This window comes from Zalophus californianus, chromosome 17 (genome assembly GCF_009762305.2).
Source record: "Zalophus californianus isolate mZalCal1 chromosome 17, mZalCal1.pri.v2, whole genome shotgun sequence".
Lineage (NCBI taxonomy): Eukaryota > Metazoa > Chordata > Mammalia > Carnivora > Otariidae > Zalophus > Zalophus californianus.
The window spans coordinates 45,780,285-45,800,094 of NC_045611.1; the positions used below are offsets into that span (position 1 = coordinate 45,780,285).

Below are 19,810 nucleotides of genomic sequence, written 5' to 3' on the forward strand. Positions count from 1 at the left end.
TTATAACCTTGTGTATTGTATTTTGTACACTTAAAAACATGATTCTGAGGAGTCCACGCTCTTCTTTAGCAGGCTGCCAACAGGGGTCTGTGGCATGAGAAAGGCTAAGAAGCCCTTTTGGCTTCTCCAGGAACCTCTAGGAACAAGATTATTGAAGATTGATAACCTGATTCCTAGATTCTGGAACGTTGGCTAGCTGCTTGCTAGGTTTCCTCCTGGGGAGCTTCATTGAGGAGCTGGCTGGAGTTTGAGCTCAGTGTTGGTGTTTGGGTAGCATTCGGACACTGCGGGATTCGGGGGAGTGGGGCAGGGAGGCATTGCCAGCCTATAGTTAGCTCTCTGTTCATGGATCACCATGACTGTTGGCCTGGCCAAGCCCTGGATCCAGGCTGCCAGGGTTCATCCCAGCTGTAACATACTTCTGACTGGCTGGGCAGCCTCAGCCAATGGGTTCTTTACCCTCTCTGTGCCTCAGTTCCCTAGCAGGGTGAAATCATAGTGTCTACTTCTTAGGTTATTGAGAGAGTGAAATGAGTCAGCATGTGTCTGTGAGGACAGAGCCTGGCACATAAGGAGTGAGAGTCATTAATTGAATGGCCATTTCTTACAGGAAGGTTCTAGATTATCCCCTCAGATCTCGCCTCCCTGCCTCAGTTAAGTACCTGGCCTCAACTGAAATGTGAGGGTGAACACGATGGACAGCGGCCGCTCAGCCTGGAGACATTCATTCATCCATAAAATATCCATTCAAATATGAACAACCCTACTAAATATTCAGAAACATGAATTAATAATACAAAGTTTTCATGAAATATCCGTTCACATATGAACAACCATACTAAATATTTTAAGACATAAATTAATAATATAAAGTTACAAGTCAGGACAAGTGCTGTTTCTCTGCCACTCCTCTGCTCAGAGTTGTCTGAAGGAAATATCCTCATAATGGCCTTCCATCTGCCCCTGTCCCCTCCCTCAGCTCGTCCCCTCACTCACCTTGCGCCGGGCACACAGGCCGCCTGCTGGCTCCTAAAATGCTCCACACACGTACTGTGCCTCAGGTCCTTTGCACTGGCCATTCATTCCTGTGGCCTAGAAGGCTCTTGCCCAGACAGTCGCATAGTCTGTGGTCCTCCTGCATTGAAGTGTCTGTCCTCTCCCCAGTCCTCCTCTGACCAGTCTGGGAAGCAGCAGGCCCATCACTGCTCACCCTGCTTAGTTTCCTTCAAGACACTCACCACTCCCTGACTCCGCATTATTTATTGTCTTCCTCTCCTCCTAGAATGTCTGCTCTCTGAGGACAGCGACTTTGTCTTGGTCACCGGCGTACCTTTGGTGCCGAGCATAGAGCAGGTATTCAATAAGTATTCGTTGAGGGCGTGAATTTGTGACTGACAGAAATTGGAGCAGGAAGGCTCACATTGGCCAAAGACATGACCTCGTATTGTACTTCTCTGTAGATGCACAGTCTCTGACGTCGGCTCTCCTGGGACCCTCAAGGAGCACTAGTGTCCAGAACATCCGGAGGGTGAGTACAGTGTGGCTCTTTGTTTGCTTAAATTGTGCGGCTAGGACACATAGGCCTCTGTTATTTTTACTTGAAAAGGTATCAAAGGGAAAATGGAAGTCTCCTTCACTGTCCTACACGTCACCCGCAAGCCTGACGTCCTCCCTCGGAGGTAATTACGTCAGCAGTCAGGGGGCATCCTGCCAGACCTCTTCCCGCACACGAACAGTCCCTCCTTATGCAGAGACACACTTACGTGCTTTGCAGTATGAAGAGAGAAGAGGCCATGCTCTGTGTGGGAGCCTCTGCAGCACGTTTCCCACTGTCCCCAGCAACGGCGGAGCTTAGAGATCTTGGTTCATAGCATCTGTCGGTGTATTACACTTTTTTTTTAATTAAATTTTAATTTCAATTTTAACTCCATTTACTTTTTAAAATTTACGCAGAATAAAATCCACTCTTTGGATGTCCAGTTCCTTTGAGTTGAAGCAAATGCATTCGGTTGTGTATCTGCCACCCCATTCAAGATACAGACTGACCCCCTCACCGCCCTCCCCCCCCCCCGTGTGGATGTGCTGTTTCTCTTCAGGCTAAGTATACAGTATAGGTACTTACACATAATTAAAATATGTACATATAGTAAATACCTGTAATAGAAAGGTTTTGAATATATTATAATTAGGTTCCAGGAGTTTTTGCTAGTGAACATCATCTTTTGTTTCTTTGGCATAGACTAAGCAGTGACGTTCCAGTTGCTAGTGGGGCGTTCGTAAATGAGGACACCGACCTTTGTTGGCAGGATGCAGTCAGGGTGCTCGGGAGCAGTGGGAGTGGGGACATAGTCTGATCCTTGAGCACCAAATGACCCTAACAGTATGGAAAGTGGAGACCAGAAGATTCTGGCATCCAGACCGCATGCAGGTAGTGCTGTTGGCCGAGTTGCAGGGACCAGGGAGTCAAGCTTTGGGAACTGAGCGAATCCAGACAGCCACTTCTCTCTCGGCTGTTTGTTGGATCTCCTCACATTCTTTCCTCCTGGCCTAAGGCTCTGCCCACATACCCAGAGTGTGTTTGTGGGACAGTCTCAAGGGGCCAAATTTCCATCAAAGAATGCTTCTTAGCACAATTCTTTCTTAACTTTTTTATTTTGGGGGCGCCTGTGTAGCTCGGTTAAGCGTCTGCCTTCGGCTCGGGTCATGATCTCAGGGTCCTGGGGATCGAGCTCTGCATTGGGCTCCTTGCTCAGCTGGGAGCCTGCTTCTCCCTTTTGCCTCTCAAATAAGTAAATAAAATCTTAAAAAAAAAAACAAACAAACAAACTTTGTTTTGGAGGAATTTTAGATTTCAAAAAAGTTACAGAAAATGTATGGAAAATTCACGTGTCGACCCTTCACGCAGTGTCCCCTCACGTTACCATCTTAATGTACCTTGTCACGATTACCAGAACCAGGAAATGAGCACTGGCCCGGTAGGATGAACTAAATCACAGGGTTTAGTCATGTTTTGCTACTTTTCCGCCAGTGACCCTCTTCTATGCCAGGATCCTACTCAGGATGCCACACTGTGTGGTTGTCCTGCCTGCTTCATCTTCTCCAGGCTAAAATGGTTCCTCAGTCTTCCCTTGTGCTTCCCGACCATAACAGTAAATATGCATTTAAACCCCTTCTGTGATGTTCTAGGCGCTGGGGCTTCAGGAATGAACAAAACAGAATCCTTTCCCTACGGGAACCGACATTCTCCCGGAGAATAAGATAACAGACAAACAGGTGAACGTAGGAGAAGTTGGGTGGGGAGAAGAAGTGCAGCGACGAGTCAAGCAGGAAGGGGTGTGTTGGGAGAAACGGGCAATTTTAGGCAAGGTAATCCGGGAAGGCCTCTCTGAGGAGGCCCCGAATGGAATCAGTAAGGCGGGTGCCCAACCTAATTCTTCCACGGGCCTGCGGGAGAGCTAAACCAATTATCTCACTTCAGAACAGGGTTTTGGGAATCCTGGCAAACAGGACAATGTGGCCCCTCTCCGAGGGGCCCGCCCCTACGTAGCTCTCACCCTCAGTTCCCCTGTGAAAATGCCGAGCATTGCCAGATCTTCTGATATTTTTTTCCCTGATAGAAGGCAAAAATGAAGGATTCTTACCAGTCCAATGAACCCAAATTATGTTACATCAGATTAATTTTCAGTGATTTGTGGAGGAACATACTTTGTTTACATTGTATTTGTTATTATTAGTTATTAAGTTAGTTTTGCAGCAAAAGATGCCAACTTTTCATTTTGGTAGTACTGTGGTTTCCTTTTTAAATATACATATATATATTTACATATACATATACACATGTACATAAATATATGTATACATATACATATATATTTAAGTTTAAAAACGAATTGGTTTACTGGGGCGCCTGGCTGGCCCAGTCGGTGGAGTTGTGCGACTCTTCTTGATCCTTGGGGTCGTGAGGTCGAGCCCCACGCTGGGTGCAGAAGTTACTTAAAAATAAAATTTTAAAAATGAAAATAAAGTGGTTTAAAGAAAATATTAAGTGAATAATTGCACAGATGGGACTAGATACAGCTGAAAAGGAAGAGCAGAATATGGTGACTGAGGCTTCGTAAGCACTGTTCAGGCCCAGTCTGCCACATTCTCCTCTAGGTCAGGGGTTCTCACCCAAAGACCTGAACGGAGGTTGGCCAACTGTTAGCATGGACTTGTGCCCTGAGCCATTTGTGTTATGGTGGGTGCATCAGCCAGGAATGCTTTTAGCTGCAAGAACAGAAAACCCAGCTCATGGTGGTTTAAACAAATGAGGATTGGGGCGCCTGGGTGGCTCAGTCGTTAAGCGTCTGCCTTCGGCTCAGGTCATGATCCCAGGGTCCTGGGATCAAGCCCCACATTCGGCTCCCTGCTCAGCGGGAAGCCAGCTTCTCCCTCTCCCACTCCCCCTGCTTGTGTTCCCTCTCTCACTATCTCTCTCTCTGTCAAATAAATAAATAAAATCTTAAAAAAAAAAAAAAAGGATTGATTTCTGTCCTGTAACAACAAACCCAGAGGTACTTGGCTGAGAGGTTAGTTCAGAGGCTGAGTGGTGTCTGGTCTGGAGCTTCTTGGATTCGCTCAGCCTTCCCCTCGAGGTCGCAAGGTGGCTGCTGTGGCTCTAGCCATGACAAGGAGGGGAAGGTCCCCAAGCAGCACGTCTTTTCCAGTCATGAGCTGCTTGAGTATTCCCACCACCCCCCACCCCCCGCCAAAATTCCCCCAGAAGATTCCGCTTACATCTCACTGGCCAGAAATGTGTCACATGGCTTCCCATAGCTCCAGGGAAGGTGGGAAATTTCATTTAGCTGTCCAGCTTCTCCTGCGGCAGAAACCAGGGGAAGAGGGACTTAAGAATGTCAGTTGGGTTAGCTAGCCAACAGTGTCTGGCTCCACAGGGAAAGAAAAACAATAATCATTAACATTAATGGGTCCTGACTCTGTGCCCAGCCCTTCCCTGAGCACCTTACGTGCATGATCTCATTCCCCCCCACCCGCCCGCACTCACCCTGTGAAGTCGCTGCTGTGATCTCCCCCACAGTAATGACTTGGAAACTGAGGCACAGAGTGGTGAAGCCACTTAACCAAGTAGAGTAGCAAGGGCGGGGACATTTGCAGTCTGTCTCCAGAGTCTTCACTCTTGGCACTGCGCTTTGTTACCTCATAAGAGGTCCTGGGGTCCCAGACTGCTGGCTCTGTGACCTCGGTTTAAATCCTTCCAGCCAGGGAGGAACAGGGCCACATATTTTGCTTTGGGGAGGTTTCAGTCATTACAAAGCTTTCTTGTGAACCACATCCACGCTGCATTAACTACCTCTCCCTGGGTCTGGTCCAGTCCTGGTAAGCAGCACGAACCCCACGTCTTCTTCCTGGCTTGCGGATCGATGGCTGAGAAGACTTCTCCTGGCCTCTCCCCTTTGCAAATTGCATCTGTGCTTTTAATTCCTCTTCCTAGAATGAGGCTCTGGCCTTGTTTCCTTTCTTCGGGTTCTGCTGGCCGATTCAACACACACTTAACCATGAGCCTCCTCTGTGTCCAGCCCTGTAGTGTGGTGGTGTGGGGACTAGCTCATGGCCGGGTGGACCCTGCACTTGTGGGGCTCCTCATCCAGTGAGGGAGGCAGGCCCTCAGTGACAGTGACTGTCCAGAGCGGTGAGGGTTGGATGGGGGGAAACCCAGGGGGTGATGGACCGCCAGAGGAGATACCTCACCTCGCTAGCCCCGAGGTCAGAAGAGGCTCCTGGAAGCAGCTTTGGGCCTTAGAGGAGGAAGAGACTCATCAAGGAGCAGTTTCTCCTTCTCCATGTCCCCTTTCTTCAGTGAAACTACCCCTTACAGCTCTTCTTTCTGAATCTCCACCCCCCCTTCCTCTGTAAAATGAGGGGTTGGGACTTGGGTCACCATCCATCTGTCTCACAGACATGGGGCATTTACCATTTCCCAGTCCGGTGCTGGGCCCTAGGCTTACAGGGATGCCCTCCTGAGAGATAGTATTTGGGGAGAGCTCTGTAGGTAAACAGCCTGGAGTGATGAGAGCTCTAACACGGGAAGCCACAGGGCTGCAGAAACTCAGAGGGGACACCAAACCCTGCCTTGGGATTTCAGGGCAAGCTTCTTGAAATCAAAATGGCGATATCAAAAATGGTTTGACATGGTGGCCAAGAGCACAGGCTCCAGGGCCCAGCTAAGCCCAGTGTAGGGAGTGCAACCCAGGGGCCTCCTAAGCCTTGAGAACTGAAAAGTGATTGTGGAGCTCAGATACTTAGAGTAGTGCCTGGTGCCAAGTAGTTACATAATAGACAAGGTGGTGGAGGTGGTGGGTGATCAAGGCTTATCTGCATTAGCCTTTACTGTGTGTCAGAGGTTAGGCAGCTTCGTCTCCGACCTATAAGATAATAAGCACTCGCTGGTGCCGTTATGATTTATTTACCAAATATGACTATTTACTTTGCATCTAGCCCCAGGCTGGATATAGCAGCGCTGTCCTCTGGGAACGGGCTTGTACCGCCAAGGCCTGGGCCAGAAATCTCGTGGGAGCAGAGCAGAGCGGCCTTCGTGTGTGTTGGAAACCCACTGCTGTTGGCTTCCCAGTCCTTTTCCAACTCACTAGTCCTGGGGCCTTTCAGCACTGGCCGCTAGCGTGTGGGCTGCCCTTGACCTCTGTGACCAGAACGCATGGATGCTCTGCTCAGCCCGTCAGCCGAATCCCAAATTAGACCTGACAGTGTGATTTTTTTCTCTGGGATGGAGCCGGGAGGGCAGAGCCCCAGTGGGTGATTCCGAGGGAAGGTTGTCAGCCCGAATTAGCCCAGGCCCTTTCCTGCAGCCTTGCTGCTTCAGCTTCCTCTAGCTAATCGGGTTTTCCAGGCCGTTGCTGGCTTCTGAGCAGCCTCCTCCAGTCCCCAGGGGCTGAGACTTGGCTGGGATCCCTAAGGAGCTGTGTTTGATGAGAGCCCCAGGCAGGCTCTGTCTGGGGACGGGGGGGGGGGGGGGGGGGCGCCCCTCTGGGTCCTCTCGGTCCTCTCGGTCGTCTCATCCCTCACATCAGGAATTGAAAGTGGCAATTCCCCAGGGACGAGTTGTTCCATCCCCTTATTCTCTCTTCCCTTCACTGAGGTTCATTTCTGGTGACCAGAGGGCACACCACACTGCCTTGCTCCTCATGTCCCATCTGTGGTCACAATGGTCTCTGCATCGAGCTGCCTGCCTCCATTCACAGGAATAGGCAAGATTCTGCTGCGGTAACAGGTTGACCCCGAAATCCTAGAAGCTGGACCCCACAGATGTCATTTCCTCACTCGTGACACCAGGCAGGTCAGGTGGGGGGTGCTTTATATTGTACCTCAGAGATGCAGGTCGACGGGGGCTCCCATCTTGAAGCCCCACGACTAGAACAGTAGCTTCCAGGGTCACTGGCAGGAGAGGGAATGACAGAGTCACATAGCACTTAGATGCCAAGGCCCAGAGTGACACAGTTCAGTTCTGCTCACACCCAGCACTTGTCGCGTGGGGGCTGGAAAGTGTTCAGTGAGCAGTAAGTGTCCTGGCCACAATAGTCAGTTGTGCGATTTATTAAGCACCTTCTGTGTGCCAGGCCCTCTAGGGCTTTGGAAATACAAAGGGGTCCCCACCTTCCTGGAACTCAGTTCAAGGGAGGAAACCAGAATCTGAGAAACAGCTGTGTGATTGCGTCTGCACTAAGTGCCCCGATGGAGGGACCGCGAGGGCATTTCCCAGGGAGGCCTGATGTGTTTGGAGGGGTCAGGAGATGTCTGTGGTAAGGACTGACACTTGAGGGGAGGCCAGAGGGAGGAGAGGACCTTAGTGGAATGTGAGGGAGCATTCCCGGTAGAGGGAACAGCATCCTCAGAGTTCTGGCCTGGGAAGAGCACGGCTCTGCGAAGGAGCTGAAAGGCCAGTGGAACTGCAGGGTGACAACGGGGAGACATTGGGAGGAGTTGGGTATTTGGAACACCTACGTTGAGGAGCTGTTGCCAGAACTGAGCTCAGTCATTGTTTCAGCAAATAGCGAGTCCCTGCTCTTTGGCAGGTGGTGTTTCAGGTACTAGGGACAGAGCGGTGAACAGGACAGACAAATGTCTCTGCTGTTGTGGAGGCGGCGAGAAAAAGAAATAAGGTGATTTCCCCTGGGAAAATGAGTATGACCAATAAATAGGGTGCTTTCACAGAGAGTGTAGGGCGTGGATGCTTTTGGCTACAAATAACAGGAAACCCCATTTGTGTTAGTTGAGGCTGTTGGGGAATGGGTGGACTCCCCAACTCCCAAGTCCAGGGGTTCTTTGGGCCGCCTTCTGGGCCCATGACTTGGCAGCTGCACGGTGGCATTGAGGACCCAGGTTCATTCTGTCACAGCCCTGGCTGCCTTCACTTTAAGGCAGGCCCCGTCCACAGTCCTAGTGTGGCACCTAGGGACACTGTAGGCAGTGTCAGTTGGAAGCAAAAGCTTTTTCAAACTCTGCGTGCCCCAGGCACCTTCACTAGCTCACTTTTGTGGCTAATGAATTGTAGGGGCGGTGGCTGCTTCAGACAGGAGACCATGGAAAGCAGGACCACAGTAGGACAAGGAGAGGGAGGATGGGGGCGGGTTAGGAGGTGGGGTGGACAGGGCTTGCTGATGGCACAGCTGCTCGAAAGAAGGAATGTTGACCAGACAGACAGACACAGACTCACACAGGTGTCCCCCTTGCACTGTGGCTTCTTCCCGCAGAAGTCATGGTCCACATTTGCATTTTACGGGCTCAGAAATCTTGCAGGAAAGAATCCTGCTTCTTTGGCTCTGGGACCTTTTTATTTTCTAAAAGACACTTAGTAACATGTTCTGCCAAAAAAAATTGGAGACATTTTGCTTCCATGCTTCTCCTCCTCGCAAAGCAACGTATTAGTCACGTGGGGAGTTTTAAGAAACCCCAAGGCTTGGGCCCCACCCCAAACCAGCTCATTAGCATCACCGAGGGTGGGACCAGGCGTGGGATGTTTTTTCTTTTAAAGCTCCCCAGATGTTTCCAGGGTGTGGCCAAGGGTGAGGACTACTACTTTATATCGTGTTCTTGGGTGAGCTTCACATTTAAAAAGCTGTATTGTTTGCATCTCTGATCATTAAATACTTGGCGTGTTGTTTAAAAAAAAAAAAAAGAAGAAATCAAAGGACCCAGAATCCTCCAGGACGATCACATTTGCTAATGTGTTCCTTCCCAGTGTGTGTCCTAGAACAAGGTGTTTCCCCACCTTTTCAAAGAGATTTTTAAAAAAGTTTTGGGGCCTACTTGAACTGTATAGGGACTATAGATGACATAATCAGGTGTCTATTTATGTTTAAGTTTATTTCGTGACACATTTAGAATCATTATGATATAAAAAATGGTGAAATGTAAATGTTGCTTACATCTTCTCACATTTCAAAAAACAATGTTCTACTCTTCACAGGCATCCTTTTCACGAGAGTCATTTTTCGGGCCATTTATACATATTTCCAAAGTCCATCATTTCCATGTCCATCTGAAAGCGTGATACGGCACTTCTTGAACTTATGTATTATGTTTTCGCTGGTAACGATATCCCAAGCCTCAGGAACCCAGTCACATATCAGACATTTGGGTTTTTTTTAATTCCCCTTTTAGTTGTGTATTGGTGATTTCTAAAATATAGCCAACCACACTAACTTACTTTGTTACATTTAAAAAATTAAAACAACAAACAAAACCCTAGGGATGCCCGGCTGGCTGAGTCCATAGAGCGTGCGACTTTTGATCTCAGGTTGTGGGTTCAAGTTCCATGTTGGATGTAGAGATTGCTTAAAAAAATAAAATCTGTAGGGGAAAAAAACCTGATTTTTTTTTTAAGGACAGTTACTGAAAATGGATAAACGAATGAATATGAACACATAAGAGTGGTTACATAAGCACTTGTTTTTGAGTCAATCAGACTAATCATTCCAATATGAATAAAAAATTGAGGAAAATGAAATTTCATCTCCCCCAGTGGCACTCTGCTTCAAGACAGGTTTCAGTATTACCTCACACACACTTTTTTCAGTTTCCCAAATTCTAGTTTAATGCCTCGTAAGACTTTACATCAAGTAGTTTGTTTAAAATAAATGAATGTTGCGGACGCCTGGGTGGCTCAGTCGGTTAAGCAGCTGACTTCAGCTCAGGTCATGATCCCAGGGTCCTGGGATCGAGTCCCACGTCGGGCTCCCTGCTCAGGGGGAGCCTGCTTCTCCCTCTGCCTGCCACTCTCCCTGCTTGTGCTCTCTCTCTCTGACACATAAATAAATAAAATCTTTAAAAATTAAAAATTTAAAAAAAATGTTGCTTAACAATTATTTGTCCCTGTTCCTTTGTAAAAGAATCTTTAAAAGGCCTGTTTAAGTGACTTACAGCCCTTGGGAAATATTTTCTAAATCTGTTATAACATAGGCCTCCTATTTATTGTTATGGAAACCAGTATCATTTAAGCCTTTAGGAGCTAATGTGTCTCTGCTAAGTAGTGCTGTGTTCGAAATAAGGTAATAAAAAAACTCTAAAAGACAATTCTCATTCCTGAGGATCTATTGGGGGAGGGGGGATCTTGCCTTCTATCTGGGCAGATCTTGGATTCAAAGTACATTGATTAGGTTCAACTCACAGAATTGGCTCAGTGCCTTTGACTTTCCTGCCATGAGCAATTTAGCTGGAGAGCCGGGGTTCTCCGACTTCCCCAACTTTTGATTCCATTCATTCATTTCTTCATTCACTCATATAAGCATTGATTCATTTCCTGTCAGCAACCCTAAGAACTGGGGTGGAAGACTGTAGTAAAAATGGCCTGCGTTGGGACTCCAGCCTTCCAGTTCTACCTGCGGGACTATGGCCAAGGCACTTAACCTCCCTGTGCCTCGACTTCCCCGTCTGTAAACTAGAGGTGGTAATACTACCTACCGCCTAAGATGGTTGTGGAGAGTTAGGGATTTCATACAGATCCACCATCCCAGATTGGAACATGATCCAAACTGACCGATTATCATTGCTGTAGAAATATCCATGTGATGGATACTTCCCCAGACCCTGCCAGGGTACAGCTCTTTTGCCCGTCTAAAATCCAAATTATCCAGAATTCCAAACTACATCTGGCCCAAGAGGTTTGGAAAGGGATCACGCAGTCTAAAAGCACTTAGCATGGTGCCTGGCACATAATAAATGCTGTGTTGATGGGTACTGATTTATTGTTATTATTTAAAGTGCATACCTCACCTTTCTTAATCATCATCATGGAAATGCAAATGATAACCGCGGGGCGATACCATTACACACCCATCTCAATGGCTAAAACAAAAGACAACATGGGAGGAGATGAGGTCAGAGAATTCCATGGGAAGCCTTGTAGGGACTGAGGCTTTCTCCTAAATGTATAGTGGGAAGGTTCTGAGCACAAGACAGACGTGATCTGAGTCATGTTAACAGAGTCCCTCTGGCTGTGTGTGGGAACAGGGGTTGGAGCCAGGAAACTAGGGCGGAAGCTCCTGCCAAGTCCATGGTCCAGGCAAGAGACACTGTGCGGGGAAGTAAGCAGATCCTAATATTTTCAAGGTGGGGCCAGATGGACTGGGTGGGCGGGGTGGGGTGGGGGGGTACCTGGGAAGGATGGCACTAAGTTTTTGGCCTCAATACCAGGTGAATAGGGAAGGTGTTGGGTCGAGGACCACCTGAGGGAAGGTTTGCAAGGAGAAGGTGAAGGTGGTATGAAGAATCGAGCATATACCTTTGGGTCTGTTAAACATAAGATGCCTTTTAGGGAGCTGTGTGAGCCAGCTAGGAGGCAGCTGGATGTTCAAGTCTGGAGTTGAGGGGAGAGGTCTGGGCTGCAGAAGGAAATATAGGAGTCCTCAGCAAAGAGACAGTATTTAAGGCCAGGAGACTAGACGAGATCACCAAGGGAGGGGTGTTGATAGAGAAGAGAAAAGCTGTCCAGAGTCATGATAATCCACAGAACAGGTGGGAATGGGGGGCCAGGGGAGGGGGAGACCCAGGGAGCACAGAGCCCCTGAGGCCCAGGGAGGGCAGACAGCATGATGGACAAGTGGCTGATGGGAGCAGGTTCAAGAGAGGGCTTTGGGGGTCTTTTGGGGGTTTTTGTTTTTGAAAAGCAGTTTTCAGGTTTATAGGAAATTGATCACAGAGACTTGTCCCCACCGCACGATTTCCCCTGGTCTTTACATCTCCTGTTAGTGTGGTACATTTGTCACAACTGATGAACTGATGTTCATTATCATTAGCTAAAGTGCCTCATTTGCATTAGGGTTCACTCTTTGCATTCTCTGTTCTGTGGGTTTTCGTGGATCCACCATCACAGTACAGTACAGAATAGTTTCATGCTCCACTTGTTTGTTCCTCCTGCTCTCCCCCCTGCGCCCCCCACCCCGGGCAACCACTGACTGATCTTGCTCCGAGGCTGGGCCTTGGCGTCCACCTCCCCAGCAGAAATGAGCTGTGTGAACGTGTGGCCCCGTGTGTCCTGTTTGTCGCTCTGTCTCTAGTGCTCAGGCCACCTCATCCAACACACCGTAGTTGCACAGTAAAAATGTGTGAAATTAATGTCTTCTCTGATTGGGGACGGACTCGAACTTGAAGGGGACCTTGGAATCAGAGGCTGTCGTTCCAGAGTGTCACAAAAGTGTGTCTTATGGGTCTGAGCTTCTGTCCCTAGTGAGCATCTTCCCTCCTCCCCGCCACGGGCGTTAGGGGGAAGGAATGATCGGAAATGGCACTTGGGCATCGGGTGCCCCCAAACTATTGCATGTTGGAGGAACCTGGTACGGACCCTGATCAGGGGTGCGGGGACCGGGTCGGCAGGCCTGTCATACTACGCCTGGTGATAAGAGATTTGGACTTTCTTCCCGCGGCCCCTGGGAACCACAGAAGGGTTTTAAGGAGAGCAGTGACACTGTTTGGTTTGGTTTGGTTTTTTAACTCCTGCGTGTACTCTGAAGGCTCAGTGTCCTGATTCCCTCCCCTAGGACAGTTTGTTCCACCTGCTGCAAGCCAGGGTCACTGGCAGCAGCTCCAGCCCTCCCCCGACACGCAGCACCTTGAAGTGCGCTGTCCTCCGGCCACTCAGTATGCAGGGGTGAAAGGAGCTTTATCTAAGGAGAAGGTGCCCTGGTTCCAGACTCACGGCTCCCAGGGAAAGCAGCGGCTTGCCAGCCCAGGCCAGACCACGGGGAGGCCTGCAACCCAGGTCCCAGCAGCCCTGCCTCTGCCTCGGAAAGTCTCTGGGCCTCGCTTCCTCTTCGAGAAGGGCCCGAGGGCGCTCCCCACAAAGATTACCTTGTCTCCCCCCAGACACGGAGCTGCCAACAGCACCCTCCCTCCCCGGTTCCCTGTTTCTTTTATAAGATGCCAACCAGTATGTTCTCTCGGTTCCCTCTTCTGGGCCAGGCCCTGGAGAGAGGCGGGAGAGGACAGAGAGGGGAGTTTCCAAATTACCTTTGTCTCCTCTGGCCCGGCACAGGAAATAGCTCTTTTTGTGGGCCAGTTGCTTGGGGAGGCCCTCTGCCAGTGCCCCTCACCCTGCAGTGCGGGCCCAGGTGAGTCTGCCAGCACCCCCTCCAGCCTGGGAATGGTGTCAGATTCCTGGGGTGCGGAGAGACCCAGGTACCCTGAGCAGCCACTCTGCTGGAGGGGCCTCTGCCGGTGGCTCAATAAGTGGAGGCCTTTGCTGTCCCTTGCTCTGCTGTGCCCTTGGCTGCCTGTTCCCAGAGGAGAGTTCTGACCCCAGGGGGAGGGCAACCTCCCTCCAGAGCACTTGGGTGCCTTGCATCTTAGGAAATCCACAAGGCTTGCAACTGTGGCTCCTTAGCTGTGCCACCCACGTAGCTGAGAGACTCTTACAGAGACTCTGAAACAGATGGGCTCCCCGTCCAGGGCTGGTCCTTGCTCTGAAGTGTGTTCTGGGTATTGTTGACTCCTTTAATCCTCCCAACAGCCCTAGGAGGTAGATACTACCGGTTTTATAGATGAGGAAACTGAGGCACAGATAAGCAGCTCACTGACCCATATAGCTAGGAAGTGGCAGAGCAGGACTCAAACCCAGGCCATCTGGGTGACTGCCCACCCGCCCTGCTGACACCTGCACACACCCTCCTTATTGCATCACTGTTGATTTTCTCTGCAGCACTTACCATAATCAACTTGTTGACTTGTGTGTTGCCTGCCTACACCGTTTAGCATGTACGATCCTATGGTGATACGGATTACGTGATACAAAGTACGCGTCTTGTTCGTTACTGTAAACCCAGAATAGTATCTAGGATAGTACCTGGCACATGGGAGCTGCTCAGTCAGTCTGGGTTGAATGAATGAACCAAAGTTGCCAGTGAAAAGGATGTCGAGAAACTGGATCTCTCGTACTCTGCTGGTGGGAATATCAAATGGTACAGCCACTTGCCAACACAGATTGGTGATTTTTTTTTTTTTTTGAGAGGGAGAGTGAGTGAGAGAGAAAGAGAGCGAGAGTGCATCAGCAGAGGGAGAGGGAGAAGCAGAATCCCCATTGTGCAGGGAGCCCAATGCAGGGCAGATTGACAATTTATTAAAAATTAAATATGGGGGGCACCTGGGGGGCTCAGTTGGTTAAGTGTCTGCCTTCGGCTCAGGTCATGATCCTGGGGTCCTGGGATCGAGCCCCACATCTGGCTCCCTGCTCAGTGGGGTGTCTGCTTCTCCCTCTCCCTCTGCTGCTCCCCCTGCTCTTCTCTCTCTTCCTCTCTCTCTGTCAAATAAATAAAGAAAATCTTCAAAAAAAAAATATGCAGCTGTTCTGTGACCCAGCCATTGCATTCTTGGGCATCTATCTATCCCAGAGAAATAGACTAATGTTCACACAAAAACCTGCACACAGTTGTTCACGGCAGCTGGAAACTGGAGACAGCCTAGGTGTCCTTCAGCTGATGAACGGTTAAACCAACTCTGGTAACATCCATACCATGATATCCTACTCGGCAGCCAAAGGGAACAAATTATTGATAACATGCATCAGTGTAGATGAACCCGAGGAAAAAAGCCAATCCCAAATGGCTACATACAGTAACCATTATACAGACGCCATCTAGAACTTTCATAGCTAGAGAGGAGAAGTCACTGCCTGGCCTTCAAGCTTCGAAGGACAGGCTGACTCTCTTGGTCGGGGCAACTGGTGACTTTAGGTTAAAGCCAGTGCTCATGGACCATTCTGAAGATCCCAAGGCCCTGAAGAATTATGCTACATAAATGGAATAACAAAGCCTGGATGACAGCACATCTGTTTACAACATGGTCTGCAGAATATTTTAAGCCCACCGCTGAGACCTACTGCTCAGAAAGAAAAGATTCCTTTCAAAATAATATTACTGCTCACAGACAATACACCTCGTCACCCAAGAGCTCTGATGGAGATGGACAGTGAGATTCATGTTTTTATGCCTGCTGACACAACATACATTCTGCAGCCCATGGATCAAGGAGTGATTGTGACTTTCAAGTCTTATTATTTAAGAAATATATCTTGTTGGGGCTCCTGGGTGGCTCAGTCTGATGAGCGTCCGACTCTTGGTTTTTGAGAGGTTCAGGACTGCAGTGGCGGAAGTCACTGCAGATGTGGTGGAAACAGCAAGAGAACTCGAATTAGAAGTGGAGCCTGAGCATGGGACTGAGTTGCTACCATCTCATGATCAAGCTTTAATGGATGAGGAGCTGCTTCTCATGGATGAGGAAAGGAAGCGGTTTCTCGAGATGGAGTCTATTCCAGGTGAAGATGCTGTGAAGATTGTTGAAATGACAAGAGGATTTAGAATATGACATAGACTTAGTTGATGAAGCAGCAGCAGGCTTTGAGAGGATTGACTTTTTTTTAAAGCACTTCTCCTGGGGATAAAATGCCATGAAACAGCATCACATGCTAACGGTAATCATTCGTGAAAGGAAGAGTCAATCAATGTGGCAAACTCCATTGTTGTCTTTTTTAAAAATTACCACAGCCCCCTGAGCCTTCAGCAACCACCGCCTCGATCAGTCTGCAGCCACTGACATCGAGGCGAGACCCTCCACCAGCAAAAAGATTACGACTCACTGAAAGCTCAGACATGATGGCCAGTATTTTTTAGCAATAAAGTATTTTATAAATTAAGATAGGCGCTTTGGGGGTTTTTCAGACATAATGCTCTTGCACACTTAAAAGAGTACAGTACAGTCTAAACATGACTTATATATGCACTGGGAAATTCATTTGACTCACTTTCTTAAAATAATCACTATATTATGGGCCTGGACCTGAACCCAGAGTCTCTGCGAGGTATGCCTGTATATGGCATCTCACGGTGTCTTACAAGTGTACGTGAGTCTACAGCTTCCTCTATAAAAATTTCTGTTTCAAACAAGTTGCCAATCAGAGGAAGGGGGAGTGGAGGGTGGCTCTGGTCAGAGAAGAGTGGAGAGGTTATCCATTTCTCCCAAGGTCAGCCTCGGAAGGGGTTCAGGTAGGGGAGGGACCTGGCCATGTTGGCATTTCTGAATGAACCTGGCTGCCGCAGGGGAGACTGGGGTGTAAGAATCTGGTAAGAGCGAGCTACCGCAAGGGAACCTGAGTGTGGAGACAAGTGAACCTGCTGGTGAGCCTTTTAGGGGTGTGGCAGCCCACCGCCCCGGGGAGAGGAGCTGGGGCAACTCCCGGACCCTAGCTTGGCGGTCCTCCTCCCATGTTTGGCCACACAAGTCTGGAAAGGGGGTTTGTGTGCAAGGAAGGTGTCCTGGCTCCAGCCTCATCGTTCATGTGGAAAAAATGGCTTGATAATCACCCGTACGCCACCACGAGTCCTCAGAACACATTTTACTCCGTTAATATGCATCATTGGCCAGCCCCCATGTCTTGTTTGGGGTGTGGATTACACAGGTGTAGACAGGTGTCAAAATTCATTACCTGTGCGTTCAGAACAGGTACACGTATGTGCTTATACGTCAGTAATTAAGCATCTTCCATCAAATCATAACGATAATAAAACAGTTCATATTTATTGAGCCTTTACTCTGTGCCAGGCTCCATGCTAAGCACTTTCCAAGTGTCAGTCTATTTGATCGGCACGACAGGTTTGTGAGATGGGTACTTCTGTTGGTATTTTATAGATGAGGCAATGCTGGTGAAATCTCTGGTCCATGGTCACAGGGCTGCCTTGTGGCAGAGCAGTGATGGGCGCCCAGCATAGGCTGACTGCAGAGCTCAGGTTCCTCTGAGTTCCCAGTCGTTTTGCCTGGGCCTTTCCCTTGATCCTGATGGACCGATGATGATACACTGCAGCCGGTGGGGTCTCCTCGCTGAGGGACTCGGACCACGTGCTAGTTCAGAGAGCCCCGCTGTCGTCAGATCTTGGGGGAGCCCAGATCCAGAAGTCCGACCTTTGATTCAGGAACAGAGCCACTGCAGGAGAGCCCGGGCTGGGCTTTCTTGTCCGCTCTCATCCGCATCTCCAACCAGCTGGGGATTAACCCCCTGCTGTTATCAGGAGAAATAGAACATAGGATGCTTACTGCAGCTCAGCTCTTGTGATGGATGAGGGCAGCAAAGTAACCCGCGGTGGGAGGTTCCTGAGCCCTCGCGCACAAAGGACACCGCAACTGGCTGTTTCTGCGGCGTCACGTGTGGGGCAGTCTGGGCGGGCAGGGGACGTGCAATTTGAGACCTGTAAATAATCTCCTTATGTCAGGGTGTTTCTGAAGCCCCCCTTTCCCTCTTGCAGAGAGGTTTCCTTCTTAACGGTCAGAAAATGGCTGCTTAGTTTGTGGGTTCCTGTTAGGATGCTCTTAGTCCCAAATAACAAAACCTTGACATCATTTGGCCAAATGGCAAAGAAATTTAACGTGTCTTAGATGTCCATCAGGCGGTGGCCGTCAGGTGGGGTAGGATCAGCAGCTCAAATGTCTATCATCAGGGACTCAGGTTCTCAGGGTTAGCTTCATCCTAGTATGGAGAGATATAAATATAGATAGATGTATGCCTTTTTGTCCCAGGATGGCTGCCAGTGACAATGAGGGCCACTTGCCTACTTGTCCACGACATTAGGAGAGAGCGGGGGGGGGAAAAAGCCCATCCCTCGTGGGTTATAAATACTTCCTTTAGTCTATGATGGGTCCCGCTTAGGTCCTGTCCCCCCCCCCCCCCCCCCCCGCGCCAGGCCAATCAGGTCACCTGAGGAATGCCACACCTTGATTGCCTATGACCATTTGGGGTCCCTTATCCAGGAGAAAAAGGAATGGGTACAGAGCAGACAGCCAGATGCCTGCCACAGCTGGAAAGGGCCTCCAAACTCAGTCCCTGATCCAGGCTCACTAAGTTAAAAAGCTGTGTCAGGCCCAACAGATGGTGGCATTTGAGAACACAGAAATCTGGTTTTCTTTTGAAGGAGTAGAGTGATTTGTGTCCAGTTTCTGCCTTCTGCCAGTTCGTCCACCCAGACAAGTAGAGTTGGTCTCCCACAGACCACGTGTCTGTTGGCATCAACAGTGTGTGTTGCCTCCTTTCTCAGTGGGTAGGTTTTTCTTACTTTTTCCTTCATTCTCTGTCCTTCCCTTCCTCCCCCTATTCTGAGGTATGTGTGGTGTGTCTAGAGCTATGTATGTACCCCTGCAAAATACACACTGAAATTTGAATAAGAGCTTCCAGAAGTGGTTTAGGGCTCCGTATCTCAGTCTGTTTCTTCTGGTTTTCCCCAAACAGCAAGTTTTGAGATTGACCAGGTCACTCTGTGAGTTCCAGTGTGTTGTGTCTGCCTGCTGGACAGCTGAACGTGATGTATACCTGTCACTCCTCACGTTTCCAGTCCCCGGTGTGGCACCCGGGTCACCCCCAGCTCCATACCACCACAGACGGCACTCTGAACATCCGCATATCTATGTCCTTCTGAGACCCTGGGGTTTACATCCAGGGGTCATGTTAAGGCAGAAGACAGCTCTCTGTCTCCTCCCAGGAATAGCTGGGGTGTTCTTCACGAGGCGGCTCTGGCCCATGTGCCCCCCAGGGTGCAGCAGAGTCCAGCTTTCCCCGTTGACTTGTCACCATTTGCTTTTATTCTGCTTCCTAATTTGTGCCAAGCCAGTGAAGTTGGGGTCTCAGATTGCTAGTCTGGCTGAGGGCTACTTCCTGCCTCCTCCTGCACCTGTTACCCGGACTCAGGCCTCCCTCGGCATGAGTGGCCCATCGAGAGATGAAATGACGCGGGAAGGGCACGGTCATCAGGGCCACGCTCTGGAGCCGGCTGGCCTAAGTTCACGTCCTGACCCTGCCATTTAACCTGGCAAGTTGCTCAACCTCTCTGAGCCTGAGTTTCCTTAAATAGAAAATGGAAACGACAATGGTATCTATATCCTAGGATAGTTTGAGGATTTAATGAGATAATACATAGGAAGCATTGTGGAAAGTATTTAGCATATGTGTGATATGAAAATATCAGCAGTTACTATCACTATCATCATCATTGAGGGTTGTAAAGTGTCTGAACATTCGAATATTTTACCCTCTCTTTTCTTTTAATTCACTGCAAATTGTCCGCCTGTGGAGGCATTTCTGGCTTCTCTCTGCCGGCTTTTTAGGAAGCATGAGAGAGACTATAGTGTAACTTGTAAAAAGACAAATTGGGCCTGGATATACTCCTCTCTCCCACATTTGGGTGGGTGGCATATACTCATTTGCACGTATGTGGTTTTATTTTTAATTTTTTAAAATGCGCTATGTGAATTTTTAAAAACGTCAACA

At 49.1% G+C, this 19,810-nt stretch overlaps 1 protein-coding gene across 8 annotated transcripts in view; it reads left to right on the forward strand.

The window, feature by feature from the left end:
- SIPA1L3 (signal induced proliferation associated 1 like 3) overlaps positions 1–19,810 on the forward strand; it is a 222,849-nt gene that overhangs the window by 85,785 nt on the left and 117,254 nt on the right. For 7 of the 8 annotated variants that reach the window (XR_003524109.2, XM_027618206.2, XM_027618207.2 and 4 more), the window contains exon 2: positions 1,461–1,528. The gene's annotated coding sequence lies outside the window, so the exon portion shown is untranslated. Of the gene's footprint in view, positions 1–1,293; positions 1,354–1,460; positions 1,529–19,810 lie in introns of those variants that run through there. The other variant, XM_027618205.2, reaches the window with a different exon arrangement.